Source organism: Panicum virgatum, chromosome 2N, assembly GCF_016808335.1.
Source record: "Panicum virgatum strain AP13 chromosome 2N, P.virgatum_v5, whole genome shotgun sequence".
Lineage (NCBI taxonomy): Eukaryota > Viridiplantae > Streptophyta > Magnoliopsida > Poales > Poaceae > Panicum > Panicum virgatum.
This window is the reverse complement of record NC_053146.1, coordinates 64,611,682-64,625,646: the sequence shown is the minus strand read 5'-3', so window position 1 is coordinate 64,625,646 and position 13,965 is coordinate 64,611,682. Positions and strand designations below refer to the sequence as shown.

The 13,965-nt window shown below is 44.6% G+C and overlaps 2 long non-coding RNA genes across 4 annotated transcripts; one reads left to right on the top strand and one right to left on the bottom strand.

Annotated features, from left to right (window-relative positions):
- Positions 1-312: 312 nt before the first annotated feature.
- Positions 313-1,378, bottom strand: LOC120658663. Its single transcript, XR_005668800.1, has 2 exons — positions 1,178-1,378; positions 313-919 (listed from the first exon to the last, which is right to left on the bottom strand). It is a non-coding gene; the product is annotated as an uncharacterized LOC120658663 (long non-coding RNA).
- A 5,102-nt stretch (positions 1,379-6,480) lies between these two features.
- LOC120658650 lies at positions 6,481-13,136 on the top strand. 3 transcript variants are annotated; one of them, XR_005668780.1, is made up of 3 exons: positions 6,481-6,806; positions 9,452-12,679; positions 12,751-13,136. It is a non-coding gene; the product is annotated as an uncharacterized LOC120658650 (long non-coding RNA). The 3 variants fall into 3 exon arrangements; XR_005668781.1 differs by lacking the exon at positions 6,481-6,806 and having other exon boundaries at positions 8,533-10,454; positions 10,556-12,679; XR_005668779.1 differs by lacking the exon at positions 6,481-6,806 and having other exon boundaries at positions 8,533-12,679.
- The last annotated feature ends 829 nt before the right edge of the window (positions 13,137-13,965 follow it).

Here is a 13,965-nt window from a genome sequence, read left to right as displayed (position 1 = left end):
GCCGGAAGTGAATAGGCGGTTCTACCAACAAAAAAACCCAATACACTAAGTAACTAGAAATTAAAACGGTTGACAGATTCTAGAGTGAATTGGCTTAGTGGGTATTTGGGTCACCCCTAATTCCAACAGGTAATCGGGGTACCCTAGTAAAACTCATTACCATGCCCCTTGTATTGTCTCTATTTTCACTGTATTAATATTTTATACATAATATAGTTGGCTTTCCATAAGATAATGTTTATATAACAACGTCCAGATGACACTAGGCCAATCAATTGTTTCCATGTTAAGTATAACACCATTTAGAAAACCTTTATGGGTCCACTTAACGGTTACTTTAACTTGGGTAGAACTGAAATTGTTTCCAAGATCAGAGATTTTAAACATGGGACAAAAAATCAACAAGATCAATACTAACCTTTTCCTATAACCAGCTTCAATATTCACCCTCATAGCATTTAAAAATTCTGGCACCATCATATCACGAAACCGTAAAAGTTGCCCTCCCCTGATTGCTCTTCCATCTTCTTCTTTCTCTTCAATGAGCTTACCTTCTCTTTCCTTTTCTTCTTTACTTTCAACAAGCTTGGTTTCTGCACCTCTCTCCATTCTTCTTTTCTCCTCGAGCACATGTTGCTCTTCACTTAAGATCAACTCTTGCTGAAACCCCTTGAAATACAGATCAGTATCTCTGAGAAGGCAATAACCTTGAATCGTTTGTCATCATTGTCAATCATTTGGATGATGAAATGATTACTAATTTTTTCCCTCGTCTTATTAAGAGCTGTGGCAGGAATTGTTCGTCCTTGGGAGACAATAGTAAATGGTGCTAGGCTGTCTGCCGCCTTTTCATCACTTCTTGTAGATGAAACCAATCTTCTAGGCCTTCAGATGTGTTCCAAATATAAATCCTAATGTCCTACAATGTATCAGAGTCAGAGGAAAGCTATCGATTCTATCAAACAATCAATTCCTAATTTATCATCTGTGTTGCTACATTTGTCCACACTGTCATTGACCACATATCAACTAACTAAATAGTCATACTAGCCCACACAATTAGATGCTCAGAAAATTTAAAAAATATTTAAATGCTCTATGCATGTGCATGTCTTAGTGGCAAATTTTACATGAAATGTAAGCAAGAAAAAAAAAACATGAATTCCAAAGATAGTACCTACGAGGGGCGGATATTTACTTCAGTCTTCTCTTGAAGGCAAAAAAGATTTTCTGGAAGTGGGGTTTTGGAGGAACCATATCTGCAGAATTCAATTGAATGTATTAGTACAGATATCAGCAGTGGCAGTCCAAGAAAGAAAAATAGACCAAATCTTATCTTCTCACTACACTAAGTGGATGCAGTATGCTAAGTCTGAAATATGCATAAAACAAGCTTACACACCAACAATAGTTGAAAAAGGATTATAGCATCTTCATCCACTTCTCATCTGGCGTGCCCTTCTAGTGACCATGAAACTCTCTATTATCTCATCTTTATCCACTTCTAAAAAAATATCTGACACAATGAATGTGACCAAATAATTGTGCACCAGATTATAGATGAAGATGGGTGATAATTTGGCACAATGAATGTGAAGAGAAAATTGTCCAACACCGAGTCACAGAGTGAGGGACACGACGCCAAAGGGAGTGAGGGGCATTTGGCATCTATAGGTGACGAGACATGGCGACTGCAGCCCGTGCTTTGGACTACTGTGCGATTATGAGATTTGATCCAAACTGTTTCCCGCTTATTTTATTACTTTTCCATTTTATGTGTGAGTATGCGATGTGACCCAATTACGACCCATTGGCCGTGGCAGCCTGGATGTTCGCCATGCTGTCCACACACTGCACTATTTGTTGTCAATATCGTAGTGCTGTAGAAATTTTCAATCCAGCTCCAATGGCAAAATTCTACATTATTATGGGTCTGTTTGGTAGAGCTCCTGCTCCACCAAAAACAGCTTCTGCTTCGGCTTCTCCGGTGGAGCGGCTTCTCTGTGCAAAAGAAGTTAATTTGGAAAATATTTGGCAAAACAACTTCATCTGTTGTATTGAGATTGTAAAATATCCAAATTACACTTCTTTATATTTTTTGTAATTTTTTCTTTATTTTTCCTTTTTCCCTCTTCCTTTTTATTTTTTCCTCCTCTCCTCCTTATCCATTCCCCCACTCCCCATCCCCATCTCCTTCCACTCCGCCGCCACACCTCCCCTTCGCCGCGCGGCCCGCCCCACCTTGCGCCTCTCGCTGGTCCTGCGCTCGCGCCGCCCCGCCTCGCCATGCCTCGGGCTGCTGCCGCCGCCCGGCCTCCCTCCGCCACGGCGAGCTCCCACTTGCCACTCTCCTCCCCGCGAGCCACGCCCTTGCGGCGGCTAGGCCTGGTCGTTTGGTTAGAACCGAACCGATCGGTTCGGTTTCTTGGTTCTTGGAGAAGTTCGTTTCCTAGATAACAGGAACCGTTCGGTTCTTTTCAGGACTAGGAATTGAGGAACTTCGATTTCGGTTTCTTTCGGTTCGATTTCGGTTATAACCGATGGAACCAAACTTTCAAGATGCACCAAAAAATAGCTTATTCAATAGCAAATCCGGTGTTCCGTGATGATGCCATATTGCCATTCAATTGTCATCAGTACTAAAATGATTGCTAATCCTTACACGCATTGCTGCTAACCTTGCATCATTACGCCATTTGAAGAGCACAAGTAAGGATGTCTTGTTAGCAATTAGCACATATAATCCTCAAGTAGCGATAATGCTTTCAAAAGTAGCTACTGCCCACTGCGTTTACCTGAGTTGTTTAACAAGCCAAGGACCATCGCGTTCGAGATCTTATCTTGCTTCATTATCTTCTCGTACAAACTCGCTCTGCTCTTTGCAGCCGTACATGACAGGCGTGCCATGCAAAGAAACATGCCGGCAGTTGGAGTTGTCACCTCAGCTCGTCTGACTCGGACAAGAATCAGTGAATCACAAGGTTTCGTGCGCATCTGGGCATCTTGCTGCCATCTTGCCCCCATCGACGTCTTCATGCCTTCGTGAAATTGTGAGGTCTTTGTCACCTGCGGAGCGTCAACCTTCAAGACTGCCGCTCTACTTTGTCAGCCGTGGCCAAATCTTGAGCCCTCCTACGCCCCACCCCACGTCCCACGGGTCCCTCATCATTCACAGAATCTTGAAGCTCTTCAGTCTTCACTCTTCAGCATGACGCACATCAGATTCAGATTTCACGACCACATTGGGATGAATGTTGCGACCAAATGATGCAGCGTGAATCCTCCGCGTAGCAATGTTCAAACTTCAAACCTTGTGTGCAAAATGAGAGGAGACACAGAGGAGACGGAAGGAAGAAATTACGGCGCTTTTCCTGACCTTGTATATAACACAATTGCTCTCTTTCGGCCGTCGCGTAAGACCTTAATGCATATGGTTCACATTGCTCAATTCTTCTGCTCATGTTTCCTGTACTACTTTTTTTTCTTCCAAAAAAACAAACAAAAAACAGAGGAAGATAGGTACGAGTTACAACTCTACTCTACTGCCAAGTACTGTACAAACAACGTATATGCCTGGTCGTCCCAGCAAAGCAGGAACTGAAAGCGCCAGCATCTTTTACCTTGCGTTGTCGTCTACTCGTCTTGTTTCAGAACTACTAGACCTTGATGCTGCCACTGTACTAGCAAGCACGCAGGTGCAGGCTTTGGCCTTTCTGCGAGACTGTGGCTGTATGGATGTACACTTTGTCCTTTGCTCTGAGAAGGTCTGTCTCGCATGTGGGTGCCGTTGCAATGCAGATCGTTAGGATTACCAGGTCGAGCGCAATTACATTTCGCAAGATTTTTTTCACCTGTCAATGGTGGCGCAGATTCAGATCTGCAGTGCAGATCGTTGGCAACTGACAGACAGGGATTCAAGCAATGATTAACATGATTGCGGTGAGGCGTGAGTTCGAAGGGCCGAGGGGACAAGTCCTCCAGCCGACGAGAGAGACCCACCCCATCCGGCAGCTATTGATCGTGCACGGTGCGCATCACGTCATCACTTGCTCATATCTATGGCAATGGCAAGTCGTGTCATCTGCGGCGCGTCAATCTTCAGGACTCAAGTAGCTCCTGGGCTGCTGTGTCATGTTGTTGGTGCTTGTCTTGCCGCCGAGCATGCAGGCATGAGGCATGCAAATGAGGCAATGATGCAATTGCACGAGCTGAACCTACATGACAGCCAGCCCCTCCTCCTGAGTCCTGAGGTCTCACCTAATCTGACCCCGGCAAGAATTGCTCAACTTTCCTCGGCTTCTCTTTCAGCGTCAGAGAAATCTCAATCCTACCGGGTGCCGCATCATTTGAGAATCTGATGAAGTTCTGAATCATGGAGCCCGTCAGATCCTAGGTTTCAGCTAAAGAATGCTAACGACTGTTGTAACCAAAATGATCCTTCATCCGCTGCACCGACCCTCCACGTAGCCATAAAAGAAAAAAACTTATGTTTAATGACTGGGAGCAAAAGGAGCAACGAAAGGAGTGTGCTTTTCCTGACCTTCAAAGCCAAGCGTTGAAGTATGTGTATGCTCCATAGTAATGCTCTCTTTTGCCTCTCATGATGTCAGAAGAACTATTGCCTTGGCTGGACGGCCGGCGCCTGGACCAGCCTCTGCATCATCATCATCTACCTCACTTCCTCGCTCGCAATCTTGGTACAGCTGAAGGCTGAAAGCAGAGGACGAATGAGACAACGGAAACGATGGGAACACATACATACGATGGTTGCGACATGCAATTCTGCATCACTGCATGCCCAGCATGAACAGGAACTCAGGAAGCACGGCGCCCCTGTTCTCGGAGTCTCGTCTTGGACTGTTTAGTTGTAAAAACTTTTGAAATTTTGGTACTGTATTACTTTCGTTTGTATTTGGTAATTATTATCCAATCATGGATTAACTAGGCTCAAAAGATTTGTCTCGGAAATTACAGACAAATTGTGTAATTAGTTATTTTATTTAGCTATATTTAATAATTCATGCATGCGTTCAAAGATTCGATGTAACGGGGAATCTTATAAAGTTTTGAAATTCTGGATGGAACTAAACAAAGGCTTGATCAGAATAAAATCTGCCAGCTAGTACTGTATGTAGCGCAGCCCCGTTGCAGACCATGAGCGAGGTGGCAGACCACTATTCCCTTTCTAATCCTCGTCCGGCCGATATGTCGCCGCTGCTATAGAATCTGCATCTCTTCCATCCTTCCTGAGGGTCGGCGACAGTCTACAAATCGTCGTTAGCTAATCATCAGGACCAGCGCCGGTGGCTAACCACAAACACTCCAACGATTGGGCTCAGCAAGACTCATGTGCACACCGCCACGATCATTTTTCCAGCAAACGTGAGGTGAGCAGCATTCTCTATCGCAGCCGGCCGAATTAATTCAATGAATTTAACTATCTTTCTTTAATTTAAGAAATAGATGTTTGTTTATCGGAGGATTTTAAGGCTCCATTTTGCATTTCGCATCCGGATCCCAAATTTCTGGATGTACTAGGCACACGACCCTTCAGAGAACAAAAAAAAAAACTGCACTGGACACACAGTCACAGCATGCAGGTGCCGGTGTAGGCCTGTTACCGTGTTACGCCTGTACGAGATTCTAAAGCCAGATGATGCGTCAACCACTAGATGTACGCTTTGTCCCTGCTCGGAGAGTCTTCACTGGATTGGGATTGGTGTTTCACTGGTAGGTAATCTTTGCATCTAGGACAAATCAAATCAGCACAAGAAATCAGTCGGATTGCAACTGCAGTACTCAACAATGATGAGCGATGAGTGCGGTGAGTGTGAGTGTGTAACACCCCTGGTGTTAATTTTGTGCATTAGCCGCTAATCACCACTTAATTATAGTCATTAGTATTAATCAAGATGGCTTTGTCTAATTCAATCGTGGCCGAGCTTTAAAAACATTTTTCTCCCTAATCCAAAAATCGAATTAAATTTTTCCCAAATCAAGTTGTAGATCTTTTTTCCCTCTGCATCTTTCGTTTTGGCCAAAATTCGAGTTTCAATGCAAATTTTTGGGGTTTTTCCGGTCTAAATCGAATCAAATACTTTTAACCTGTTTCGCAAGCTCACGCCCTCATCCTGCACATGTGCCCATGACCTTATTTGGATCACGCTAGAATTCTAGCGCGCATGTTTCCCGAAAAGAGAACTTCGCATGTATGGTGTACTAAATGAAATCTATTTGCAAAACCTTTTTAGAGATGCATATAATTTTTCGCGACGAATCTAATGATAGTAATTAATCGATGATTGGCTACAATGATGTTACAGTAACCATCTTCTAATCCCGCGGTCAAAGACCCTATTAATTTCTTCAAGGTTACTAGCGCGGGGTTTTGAAGTTGGTTTTATAAACTGACTTTATTTGATACCGTAATTAACAGTCAAAGAAACACTATTCCTCACACGAGGAGAAAGCACCCCACGCCCTTGTTCGATGCATCTGCTGCATCATTATCTCCCTCCTCTCTCACGTTCACCCCCAACTTCCTCAACCAGAGCAAACCCGAGCTCGAGCAGAGCCTCCATGGCCGGCTCAAGATCCACCGCCCACACCTCGTACCCTTCCAATTGGTCATGCCCCGAGCCTCCTCACCATCCCCTTCACCTTCCCCAGCTTGCGGCCAAGCTCCTTCCTGGCTAAATCGGCCGGATCGACCTCGACATCACCGGTCGCCATTGGAGTTCCTCCAAAGCTCCTACTCGATGTCGACGCCCTTCGTCCAGCCATTCCCCGCCCGATTCGAGGCCATGGTGAGGACCCCCATACCCTCCTCTACCAGCCCCAACTCGCGCCCTTCCCTTTTCCCATCGGAACAGGGTCCCTCGCGAGCTCCCGACGTGGCAACAATGGCCGTTTGGGGTTGACCCCGTTCCACCCCTTCTTCCGTGCTTGGAGTCACCAAAAAAGAACACGGTTACTCTCCTCTCTCTCTCCCATGCCTTTACCTTCGAGAACGGAGGCCGGGAGTGCCATCCCCGTGAAGCTCTGTGAGCTTGTGCTCACTGCCATGGCGACCAGGGACCCCACACAACAATAGGATTAATTCCAGGGGTCTTTTTGTGAAGCCTGTGACTCATGTGAATAGTATTTTAGGGACCAAATCGCTTGAAACTTTGAAAATCCATAAAAATAGTAGAAAAATGCTAAAAATGCAAAAACCAGTTTTGTTAGCTTCATCTTTTTATTCTCTACATGATAGAATCATAAAATGTGTTGTTTGATAAATTTTTATGTGCCGTTTTAATTATGCAAAATAAATATATTTGTAGCTTGTTAATTGCATAACTGGAGTTAGGAGCATGTTAAAAATATAAAACCAGTTGGGTTAGCTTTGTTTTGACATGTATTGCTTAGGAAAAATGTTAAACCTGTTGTTTAGTTAATGTTTCTATGATGTATTGATTTAATCATGTTTAATGTTTGTTTAAGCTTATTTAATTAATATCTACAGTTTAGAAGTCCAAAAATCCTGAAATTTATGCAGTAGCCTAGTTTTTGCATGTGTACTTCACTGTAAAATTCCTCGGCTCATAATCTGTATGCATGTTTTTAGATCTTTCTTTGTTCAACTTAACTTGCTAAGTCCAAAACAAATTCTGTTTGCTATCAATAAATGTTGGAAAAGTTTTATTCTATGCTTTGGCAATAGCTTGTCTTCCTGGTAAATGTGTGTTGCTAAATCATGGTTGCAAGTTAAGTTTTTCCATTTGTTTGGTTCCTAGCTACAGGTTTCCTTTTATTGTTGTTGCTAATAAATGTTATCCTGCATGTGTAATTTCAGCAATTTATTTTGTTCATGTGTAAATCTTGTTAAATCATTTAGGACCAGATGGTAGTGTTTTTGTTATAAAACTTGCTTATGTGGCTTGTTAAGCTAAATGGTCTTGTGTGCTCTCATGCTTATTTTTGCTTGCTAGTTAAATAAAGTTCTAGTCTAACCCTTCTTACTTTACATGTTGCTTGGCTTTTCTAAATGAGTTTAGTAATGCTTTTCGGAAGGAAACACTTCAGGCTAAATAAGTTGAATGAGCTCTCATATGGCAGCCCTGAACCGTTTTCCTTTGAGCTTGTTGTTTTGTTTACTCGATAAATGATTGCCCAACCATGTTGTTCTGTTAATCGCATTGCATTGCATCATGAGCACTCATGCATTCTGTGTAGTTTTTTCTTAAGTTCACGCAATTGCATGTTGCATATCATTTAGGTACGCTAGATGTACACTGCATGGACGTAAAGCACGTGATGGCGGGATCGAACCCCCAAGACGATGAATGATGGATGCATCAAGAAGATGGAAGGACTGTCTGGAGTGCATGCTTGGACTAGAGATGATGTCAAGCCGGTGCAAGACTACAAGCTAACTAACTGACTTTGTGTCAAACCCAGGCAAGCCCCGGAGCATAACCCTTAATTTTAGTATTTAATATTTATTTAAGTATTTGTGCATTTATATTTCTAGGAGTTGTATGAAACCCTAGTATGCATGTTTCTTCCTAGGTACCTATGAGTCTCTACTAGTATACAGGTGTCGTTAGAAATGCTTTGCTAAGTAGGGTCGCGGTAGAAGTCGAGTGATTTCCTGTCACTCGCGAGATATAGGTTTTGTTACTTGGAAAAAGTTGTTGGAGAATGAATCAATGAGGAAAGAAAATGGAGACCAGGCGGATATGAATTTGGTTATGGATATGGAATGAATGGAAAGTGAGCCTCCGCCTGTGTCTATTGAGGATCGTACCGTTGTTGGCATTGTTGATCGAGGATTGAATAGTACTAACCACATGCCGGAAGTAGGAGGTAGTCGAAACCAGTAAGTTGTAGACCTGATTTACGACGATAGTTTGAATTGCAACCTGCTACTCTGGGCGTGGGATGACGGCGGGTGTTGGATTGTATGTCGCCTTCGGGTTCTCTGGGAGTTCGTCGTGAGTGGCCCTTCACCCGGGTTTTGGCAGGCGTGGTTCAGATGTCGTGGTAATGATGAGAACAGTTGACATGTGTGGTCCAGTGTGGCTTACATGTGTCGTGTGAGTTAGGTTCACCTTGTAAGGTTAAATCGGATCGATTCGCCGTGACTTGCAGATATGAGAACTTTGGTCACTGTGTCACATCATAGTAAAGAATTGGAATGAGATGAGATATGATTATGGTATTATGGGATGATTAATGTTATATACCATGCTTGCTCTAGATTTTGGTGCAAATCTAGTTGGTATTTGTACAATAAACTTGAGCTAAAATACTGAAAGTAAGGATCCACTATTAGTAGTTTTTCAGCAAAATAACTCCAGAGCCAAACAGCCTTGCATGTCTAGGAGTCGGCTAAGTATATACAACTAGTTGGGTAAGTCTTGCTGAGTATTAGTATACTCAGGGTTTGTTGTTATCTTGTTTTCAGGTAGCTGCTGGTGGTTGAAGCTAACCAGGATCCACATCGGTGGGCTCGATGTGACATCCTCACGACTACGTAGATAATGTTGTTTTCAAATTAAGTTTTTATTTAAATTCTGCTGCTTATTGAACTGTGATATTTTTCTTAAACTTAATTGGTAAAGCTCTGCTTTGTAATTTAAATCTGAAAACCCTGGTCTGTTTGTAATCATCTGTGCTCGCATTAAGTGTTTTCGATCCTTAACGCAACAGGCTGCCGGATTACACCATTTTAAGTGTGCAGTAACTAAATTAATGTTTAAGATGATAGTTAGCGCACTTAAGATGGTTTAATTCGGACGGTTCTGTTACAGAGTGGAGGCCTGTAGGGATGAAGCTGGCAGTATAGATGTTCATGCAGCCCGAAGCCCACAGGCCCGACCCAAGCGCGACGATTTTGGCCCGGCCCAAGCACGGCCCGGCCCGGTCCGGTCCAAACCGTGCCCGGGCTAGCCCGGCCCGCTACCATTGCCCGGGCTTGGGCCGCACCCCCCGCCCGTGGACCGGCACGGCCCGGCACGGAAGTAGCAGGCCGGCCCGTAGGCGGCCTGTTAACTTCAACAAGCTGACGGCCTGGCCGGCCCGGCCCAGCCCACCCCGCGCGGCCCCCCGTCCGCGACCTCCAGTTCCCAAATCCTAAATTCCCCAATCCCCACTCGCCTCGCCCCAATCCGACCTGCCCGACCGAAACCCTAGCCCCTCTCGCCTCGGCGGCTCGGCGATTCTCCTGCGCCTCCGCCGCCGGCCGCCGGCCTCTCCCTTTTCCTCCGGTTTCCGGCGAGTAGATCTCTGGCTCCTACTCGACTTGGCTCTCCGGTCTCTGTCTCTTCCTCGCCTCCGGGCTCCGGCTCTCTACCTCCGAGCACGCCACGCCACCGTATATCCCACCCCGGGTCCCCAGCATCCCCCCTGATCTGCTCCCTACTCGTCGTCCTCTCTTCTCTCTGCGGCTCCGGGCTCCGGTTGCACAGGTAATCCGTAACCCCTAACCCTAACCCTTGCCGTCCGTCCTCTCTTGACTTCTTGTTCTTGATTCTCGGCTGACTCTATTCTTGACCCTCTTCTTGCGCAGGTCTCGTGGATTCGGGGCCGCTGGGCATTGAGGCACGGAGCTGCCGAGGGCGAAGTCGTGATGGACGACATTGAGGAGTACACCGTCAACGACAGCCTCAGGGCGTGTGGCCTGCCCGGTGATGATGACGACGACACCACTGCCGGCGATGAGGCATTGTTCGGTAGCGTTGTTGCTCCGATCAATGTCGATGACGGTGCCAATGCTGTTGGTAGAGGAGATGGTGTCGGCTGATCGGCGACTCTGACGCTGACCTCGACGCCTTCTGCCTCTTCTACCGAGCAGGCCGTGTTCAAGCGTGCCAGATCTGGTGCTTGGAGGGACTTCAGTTCAATGGCGATGGTTTTGTCAGTGGCTGGGAGTACAAACCTGATGTTGCTCGGAGAGAGCTATGCCGTTTGATTTCCAGACTTGATTTGACTCTAGGTTTTGGTGCTGAAGAAGCTTTTGAGGAGTACATCACGCGTGCTCATAATTCTCGTTTTTTCTAGAGTCTTTAGGCAAACCACTACTAGAGATTTGGACAAATACTTTCTTGAGCGTCGTACTTCTTTAATTGAATCCTTGCGTTCTGTTTCGTCTGTTTGCATCACTTCTGACATTTGGTCTGGCAACGCTAAGGAAGACTATCTTAGTGTTGTCTGTCATTTTGTTTCTGTTGATTGGGAGCTAGAGAAGAGAGTCATTGGGCTTAGGCTCATTGATTGCTCACATACTGGCGTTAACATTGCTAAACGTGTTGAAGCTGTTGTTCATGAGTTTGGTTTGACTGATAAGATCTTTGCTGTGACCCTTGATAATGTTTCTTCTAATGCCAGAGCTATTTCTAGGCTCATTCCTAAGTTTGTTGGTTATCTTGGTCCAGATCCTGTAACACTTGGAAATGTTGACAGAGACGGTGACAATGCTTTGCGTGGTCTCTTGCACCAGCGATGCGCATGTCACATTATAAACCTCATTGTTAAATCTGGTTTGAAAAGAATCAAGTCTTATCTTGAAGCTTTTAGGACTGCAATTTTTTATTTGAACTCTTCTAACCATCGCATTGCTGAATTTCATAACTATTGCATTGTTAAGGGGGTGAATCCTCGTAAGTTTGGTTTGGATATGGATGTGAGATGGAATTCTACATATCTTATGCTCAAGCATTTCATACCATACAAGAGCACTTTCTGTACCTTTATTGCTGCTAATTGTGGTTTGGTTAATGGTGAGCCTCTTCTCGGTGTAGGTCATTGGACCATTGCTGAGAAAATTATGGAGTTTTTTGGAATTTTTTATGACTCAATTGTTGCTTTTTCAGGAGTTTACTATCCAACAAGTCCTCTAATGTTGCATCATATACTTGAGATTGCTGGTCATTTGCATTCCAGAGAGATTGATCCTTTGTTTTCGGACATTCTGATTCCTATGAAATTGAAGTTTCTCAAATATTGGCAGAACATCCCTCTTTTGTATTCCTTTGCCTTTGTTTTGGATCCTAGAGCCAAGATTCGAGGTTTTCATAATGTTCTTCAGATTCTTTCTCAGATTATTGGTGTTGATTATTCTAATTACTTCTCTGAGGTAAGAACTGAACTATATAAACTTTATAACAAGTATGGTGCAGTTAGGTTGCAGAGCCCCTCCAACATATTAGGATCTACTGGTAAGAAAAAAAACGGCATGGGGTAAGATCTATGAAGCTACTGGTACATCTCCTCATTCTCCTGCTCTTGCATCTACTTCTTCTCCTACTCCTGCACCTGTATCTGCTATTTCTGAGTTGGCTTCCTACTTGGACAGCGACACTATCACATGCTTTGATGATGATTTTGACATCTTAAGTTGGTGGCATGAGCACAAATTAACATATCCCATCATGTCCATCCTAGCTAAAGATGTTATGTCTGTCCCAATTTCTACTATCTCTTCGGAGTCGTGCTTTAGTCTCACTGGCAGGGTGATCGAGGAGCGACGACGACGTTTGGCGCCTCATAATGTGGAGTACTTGACCTGCGTAAAGGATTGGGAGGCTGCTGATGCAAGGGCGCAGCATGACGTCGAGAGGGAGACACGAGAGTTCGAGGCTAAGTTCGGCATCAAGGACAATGACAATGATGAAGGGCAGGCTACTCCAAATGAGTAAGTACTTAACATGTTTCATACTAAAGCTTTCATACTTGTTCTATTAATGATCTTGCTGTGTTTGCTAGGTCTGTCCCTGCCAATGGCAAGTAAAGAGAAGTGAAGGCAGCCAGCAAGGCTGGCTCTTGGTCTGCAGGACTGCAGGCCAACAACAATGTGCATTTATCTTCTTAGCCTTAGTTCCTTAGACCTTAGTCTTAGTGGTCTGTTTGTAATGTTAAAGTCTGTCTGTTGAATTTGAACACATTGATGTAATGTTGAACAATTAACTAGAATTATAGAGTTGGACTGTACTCTTTTTCCCTTCCTAGGGTTTCTCACAAGGGTGAGTTTTACCTAGGAAGGTTTTTAATGAGGCAGCCAACACTTGATCACATAGATCAAGTGTTAAAACAGCTCTATAATTCTTTCATCACTTATCAGTTAAGTGATCTTTTGTTATGTGTGTGATGTCTCTGTGTGGCTGTGAATCTGTGATGTCTACTATCTCTGTGATGTATCTTGGTTTGTGGGGTTTTTTTTGAATCTGTGATCAGCTCTATAATTTGTGATGTATCTGAGTTTGAGAGGGTTTCATCACTTTGGTTTGATTATGTTTGAATTTGAAGTTGTTTGTGGGTTTTTTTGTATTTGTGGGCTTCGGGCGGCCCGGCCTGTGCATTAGTGTCAGGCTAAGCCGGGCTGGCCCGGCACGAAAGTGACCCGTGGGCTTGTGCCTGGGCCGCTAGGGGAGCCCGTGGACATGCACAGCACGGCCCGTAAAAAACGGGCCAAGGCCGGCCCGGGCCCGGGCCCGGGCCGGGCGGCCCGAATGGCCAACTATAGCTGGCAGAGTGGCAGATGAATAACAATGAGCCGCGAGCAGCGTCGCCGGCGCAAGCCATTAGTCGTGTCGCTGGTTAGGTTGCATGCGATCAGGAGGGCTCGGCAACCATCTACGCCTAGCACCTAGAAGCATGGTTAACCTTACCGGTGGGAACCGGTCCGGTTTGACCGGTAACCGGTCAAACCGGTCCGGACCGGTTCCGGTTCCGACCGGTTCCCAACCGGTCCAAATTCAAATTTTGAATTTGAATTCAAAAAAATGAAAAATTCTCAAAAAATTCCTAAAAATATTTCAAGGTGTGATGAATCTAATGGTGTCAAATTTTCTCAAAAATTCGTTCATTTAGTATGGTTTGCGGAATTTATAAGTTAAATAAAAAAAACGTGCATACGAAAGTATACAAATACAATGTAAAAGTAGTATAAAAAAGAGTTGGAGGGTTCATTTAGACTAAAAT